Source organism: Triticum dicoccoides, chromosome 1A (assembly GCF_002162155.2).
Source record: "Triticum dicoccoides isolate Atlit2015 ecotype Zavitan chromosome 1A, WEW_v2.0, whole genome shotgun sequence".
NCBI classification, from domain to species: Eukaryota; Viridiplantae; Streptophyta; class Magnoliopsida; order Poales; family Poaceae; genus Triticum; species Triticum dicoccoides.
The window spans coordinates 99,756,651-99,763,238 of NC_041380.1; the positions used below are offsets into that span (position 1 = coordinate 99,756,651).

General features: G+C 51.4%; 1 pseudogene; it reads left to right on the top strand.

Moving 5' to 3' along the window:
• The first annotated feature begins 1,829 nt into the window (after positions 1–1,829).
• Positions 1,830–6,588, top strand: part of LOC119351876 — a 6,093-nt pseudogene continuing 1,334 nt past the window's right edge.

The following is a 6,588-nucleotide window of genomic DNA, read 5'->3' on the forward strand; positions in this document are numbered from 1 at the left end:
AACGGCTCGCTTGTCCACACAGGCAAAGAGATGCAGCCAAAGTCTCTTATGCAACCATCTTCGTGCCAACAATCCTCCCAAAAGAGGGTGTTCGTCCTTTCCCCGACCGTGGGTTTCATAGCCCCAAAGAAAAAGGCTATGGCCTCCTCGAGGACCTACATGTTAAATTCCTTCCATGGTTTCTCGTCGACTACCCTCTCCATCCACGGCCATCTATCCCGGAGAGCCAAGTTTAGTAATTGCAAGTTCGGCAGACCTAGGCTACCTATCCTCTTCGGCAAACATACCTTGTCCCAAGACACAAAGCAATGGTTGCCCTTTACGTCCTTTCTTCCGACTTGACAGGGAGATCTAACGCTAGAATCATGTGCACCAACATCGTTGTGAACATGGTTTTGACGAGCAGAATCTCACCACCATGGAATAGAATGGAAGCACGCCGTCGCTGATTAACCACATTGTGCACTAGAGGTTGTAGTTGTGTCGTCGTAGTTTTCCTTAGCCACAAGGTAACCCCGAAATACTTGCATGGGAAGGGGAGGATTGGACAGTTGAGCTCCTACCTGGCAACCTCGCTCTCCTCTGGACTACATTTGATGAGGTGGACGGAGCATTTGGGAAAGATTTGCGCATAGCGTCGAGGCCACCTGAAAGTCCCTCACCATCTTTGATGAAAGAACGCAAGCTATGAGGGTCCAGCCTAAAAAGGCCATCACGTGATTCGAATAATTGGACATTCGGTCATGAACCACTCTTGCCGCCAGTGGCAATAGCATGCCCTTGTTTGTTGCTGCCTCAAGCAAATAGCAGCGGGGATAACGGGTGCCCCTGTCTACGCCGCCTCTTGTTGTAGATGATCTCAGCCGCACTCAGTTGAAATGATGTAGCCTGCCATATATAGAAATGTGTGGTGCGCTAAGGTTAAAGTTAGAACGTTCACTCGAGGCGCGGCTGTTCTAATCCGGAAGCTCGGATGAATAGTAAATAAAAAATAGTAGAAATAACAATTAAAAAATTCTGAATTTCTTTTATGTGAAACATTGACAAAAAAAATTGTTGGCTTGCAGAATTGCATCATCATATGACATTCGTGGAAATCGTGGCAAAAAAAATTGATGCTCCAAAATGTCATATGCATTTTGGAGCATCGATATTTTTTGGCCACGTTTTCCACAAATGTCATTTCATGATGAAATTTTGCAAGTTATGAAAACATTTGCCAACGTTTCACATAAAAAATTCAAATTTTTTTGAATTCTTTTTTGTTTTTTATTTATTTTACTGTTCACCCGAGGTCACATGAGCTTGGCTTAGAATAGCACTTCGGCGTTCACTCGCTGACTTTTCCACTTAATTACGAGGAAAGTAGCACCGATATTTAGCAGCACCCACTTGTAGACAACCATTGATCGTCCATTGAGGATGCAAGATGGAACTAACTACGGATTGGCTGCCCATAATTGGTCTATATATTTTTAGAATGGACATATTTGTCTTGTGGGGCTACGCACTCTGGTAGAAAGCCAAACAAATACTTGTGGGGAGAGGCTCTTGTTAATTGATCATTAAACTAGTTAGATTTGTTCACCGATCACGTACGTCACCGGACAAATCAAGAAGAAGCACCCAACCTACCCACCTAGCTAGCTCATGAACAACATACTCTCTTCGTTTGGAATTACTTATCGCAAAAATGGATATATCTAAAACAAGATACATCCATTTCTGCGACAAATAATTCTAAACAGAGGGAGTATAGAGCAAAGTAGCTCATCGGCGGAGGCCTGTCTGGCCGGTCGGCGACCCAAGACGAAGAGACCCTGCAAGATATGACAGAGGGCGATGGCGGCAAGTGCCCGGCGACCGTTCTCCAGGGGTCCTACTTCATGGCCAGGTTGATGGTCGTCATCGGCCTCATGGCCAGCGTCCTCGCCCTCCCCGGCCTTTTCCATTCCGGCCTTCGACGCCTGGGCCAGCCAAGCATCATCTCGCACATCCTGGTACGTTCGTACAGTATATATCTTGGCAGCTCCGATCCATCCATCGATCACCCTATTAGCACTTGATTTTGTCGTGCTAATGGAGTGATGGATGCAGGCTGGCGTGGTGGTCGGCCCGACGGTGCTTGGCCGCGTGGTCAACCTCCGTCCGCTAGGCATGGAGGACGCCGGCATGGCGCTGGACGACGCCATCTACTTCCTCCGCGTCGTGTTCATGTTCTTCACCGGGCTGGAGATGGACTTGTGTTACATGCGGCGCTACTTGCGTGCCTCCCTCGTCCTCGCCTGTGGCGGCTCCGCGCTGTGCCTCCTGCTCGCTGCCGTCGGCGGGCTATTCTTCTATGGCCTTCTGCACCCATGGAAGGAGACCTTCTACCCAGAGGGCATCTACGCTTCCACCGCTCTCTTCATGCTCGTCCTCACCAGCACCGCCTCGCCCGTCCTCATCCACATCGTCACGGAGCTCAAGCTCACCGGCTCCGAGACCGGCCAGCTCGCCATGGGCACCGCCTTCGCCAATGACATAGTCAGCCTCACCGTCGTCAGTATCATGGACGTCGACTGGACCACCTATGACAAGGATGGCAAGGCCAGGCCACCGCCTGGCGGCCTTCAAGTGCAACCGATCGCAAAGCTGATCATCTTCCTCTTCCTGTCGCTCAACATCTGGATCGCCATTCGTTTGGTGGTGTGGCTGGTCAGGCTGCTCAACAGGGCCAAGAAGGGGCGGCAATACATCAGGAGGTCCAAGCAATCATACAAGCATGACAACGAGATTTATTATCAAGGTTCACCATCATGGCTACATCCCCGGGGCCTGATTACGGGCGCTCCTCCCTGTGACACCGTCACAATACCGCACCTTGGCCGCCCGGGCGCCGGCACACGCCGCCGGCTCCCTCGCATGCCCGTGCTATTATGTTGGCATAGGTTACATCGTGTGTCTACCCCCGATATATATGAGAGGCCTAAGATACAGGTGTCCTATTAGAACACAACTCCTACCCTATATGCACAGTCTAAAACCAAGTCCAATTGTAACCTATCTTGTACAATAATATTCGACACAACTCTAACAAACTCCACCTTGGCCAATATTCTCCACCATCTTGAATTCATCCATGCGTCGAACCTCCATGTACATTGGACTTGAGATACGCCATGGATACCTCTGCTACTTCCAGACTCCATGTGACTCCACCTGCAACTGTAGTCCCTTCTCGTCTTCTTCACAGTCAACACTCGAGCAAAAATTAAGTTCCTCATTACTCTACTTTGTGCTCCCAATTTCCGGAGAATCCGTTCAACGTCATTACACACCGAACACTGTCTGCGTGAAAATGAACAACTCACATATTAGACGCCACTTATAAGAGTTACCTGAACTCAACATCACCGCTCTTTCTTGACCGCATGTCTGAAACTTGAAAGAATTTCACCGTCGCCCTGTGTCACCCTGAGTCAAATTCACAGTTGTCTCATCCTTTTTTCCCGGATAGTCTCTGACATGTCCCACAGCTATAGCACTCAACCTCCTTCTGTACTTATCACCCGCACTTTGCATGCGCACCGAACACCACAGAATATACGGCCATGCACTCTCTCAGCTTTTGACAATTCCAGACTCTCCGTCATTTTCTCAGATTCTCCATGATCAACTCCTGTCCATCTTCCGGTACCGATAGACCCAGTCACCAACTTGAATCTGGTACTCGTCAACACTGCTTCAGCACCCTTTGCACAATTTTGTCTGACTACATGTCTACTATTAGTGCCTTGGTCTGTCACTGTGTCCCGTGCTTACCGCACGCCTCGCCGCTATTACCGCGCCGAGCCTCTGCTATCCTGGTCGAGTCTCCCGGATAGCTAGCCCCCACTGCAGAGAACCACCGATTATCACCGACCGATGCCGAGTATCACGTCTTCATCAGATCACTGGTACCCAGTCTGAACCACGTGTCTCTCACCTTCCCGCTGAAATAGGCTACGATTCTCCGGATCCTTACGTCGTAGCCCCTCCATCAGCACAGAGTGAAGTCGTCCATCAGACTCCAGCTCCACCTTCAACATGACTCCATGGTGGTTGTACGTGCCACCCTCCCGCGCTCTGTCGACTCCAAACTCTCATGTGCACCGTCTTGAATCAACCCCGCGCCATAGTTTGTCGAAGCCGCACAAGCCCTCAGGCCTGCACCACATGTTTTCACGCCCCAGAAGTCGGCCACCATCAGCATCACGCTCCTATGTCGTCGTCGCTGAAATCACCGTCATCTTCTGCTTTGACCAACATCCACGTCAGTCCATCAGACAATCCAGTCCGACCCAGCCGTGTATGTCCGACTGCAACCATGCTCCACCCTCCATCGTCTTCACCCGCACATCCGTGCATTGCTTGACGTTCTGTGCATGCATGATCCTATCATTACGCACTCCAGACTCCTCCAAGCCTTATACGCACGCCGCCATCCTTGAAACTTTGTCCCAGATTCCTTGACAACTCTAAGATTACTCATTGGTCTTGCAATGGTAAGAGTATCCAGTCAATGTGCAAATTCGACCACGCCCACGTCCGCTCCAGCTTGCTTCACACAGCCACACCATGCATATACATAGCCTGCATAGTTTTCCGCATGTACACGTACCAGCATGCACCCACCATGCCCTTGCATTGCATGCCATCTTGTTTCCGAAACATCACAGAGCCATGTGCGTACGTCTCTCTACACCTCGTTCTTGGGGACATGCTCCAATTCCTTTTTCCACAGCAAATCTCACGTGCCTCAATCCCAACCAGCAATACAGATCATCCATGCATAAGCCCTTCCCGCGAGTAATTTGTCGTCTAGCGCCAGGACCTACCAACCTTTGCCGTCGCACACGCCCGCACAGGCCTGGAGCCCTCGACTGATCCGCGCGCATCCAGAGCCCTGCCGTACATGGGCCTCTAGCAGCCCACCAGCCCCGCTCCACGCGGAACCAATCCGAGTCGCCGCCGCTGCTACGTTGCCAGCGCCTACGACATCTGCTCCACCGAGCACAACTGGCTCATGGTGCCGCCGCCAGGTCGCTCCTGACCAGATCAACCTGATCCGCTCTACCCCGACGTTGGCTGCACACGCGATACAGCACCACTGTAGTCGCACGCGCCAGCCAGTCTCCACGCCCGTGACCTCTCTCGCTGAATTGCTGCTGCAAACCGATCTGACCTGCCGCTGTCGCTGCTTTCCGAGAGCTTCCAATCACGCCGAATAGTTCCGATCCCATTGTTCTCATGGCTTTTGTCCTTTTTTTCTTCCCGAGCCTTCGATGCTTTACTCCCCCAGATCGAACGCAGCACGAAACAAACTGATCTCGTATTCTCGCGATCACCTCTAGATGAACCTCTGCAACCTCTTCGAACCTTGCTCATGATATCACTTGTTAGAATAAATCCGAGGCGCATCGTCGATCTACCAAGATCCAAGCAATCATACAAGCATGACACCGAGATTTATTATCGAGGTTCATCATCATGGCTACATCTTCAGGGCCTAACTACGGGCGCTCCTCCCCATGACACCGTCACAATACTGCACCCGGCCGCCCGGGCGCCGGCACACGCCGCCGGCTCCCCCGCGTGCCCGTGCTATTATGTTGGCATAGGTTACATCGTGTGTCTACCCCCGATATATATGAGAGGCCTAGGATACAGGTGTCCTATTAGGACACAACTCCTACCCTGTATACACACAGTCCAAAACCAAGTCCAATTGTAACCTACCTTGTACAATAATATTCGACACAACTCTAACAGGTGGTGTGGCTAGTCAGGCTGCTCAACAGGGCCAAGAAGGGGCGGCAATACATCAGTATGTCCGTGCTATGCGTCATGCTCCTCTTCATGGTCAACACTGCGCAGCGCCTCTACCTATTCGGCTACAGCCCCTCCATGACCGCCTTCCTCATTGGTCTCGCCACGCCGCGGGAAGGCCCTACGGCGCGCAGCCTCGTCTGATCACCTCACGTACCCCGTACACCAGATTATCATGCGAAAATGTTATACGGAACCATGGTTCAGCCGAATCTATGCTCGACACCATTGATCTCTGAACACTTTTCATAAGGATCCGTGTATGATTGATTAAAAAATGCATGATGGGAGCTGTTTGCATGTTAAACAATGCATGACGCGGATCCACATGTAGCAGGATGTTGAATCGTACGGCGTCGACCATAGGTTCGACTGAACCATGGTCCAAAATCACGCCTCTCGATTATCATGCCCCTCTGCTTTGGGGTCACCGGCGCCAAGCTCGACTTCGCCAAGATCAGCCGCTTCACTGCCACCCAACTCATTCTCGTCGTCGCCTTCACCACACTGCTCGGCACCACCGGGAGGGTGGCCGGCACGGTGGCAGCGGGGCGGATGATTGGCGTCCATGCGCGGTGTAGAGAGACAGATTATGGGCTGTGCAATCGCGATGTATTGATCGGTGCACCAGGCACGTATATATAAGTACAGAGGTGGGCCACAACCTCAACTATACAAGGAAACAGGAGGTGGGCCCTACACACACATATACACGTACACAATATACTCAACACCCCC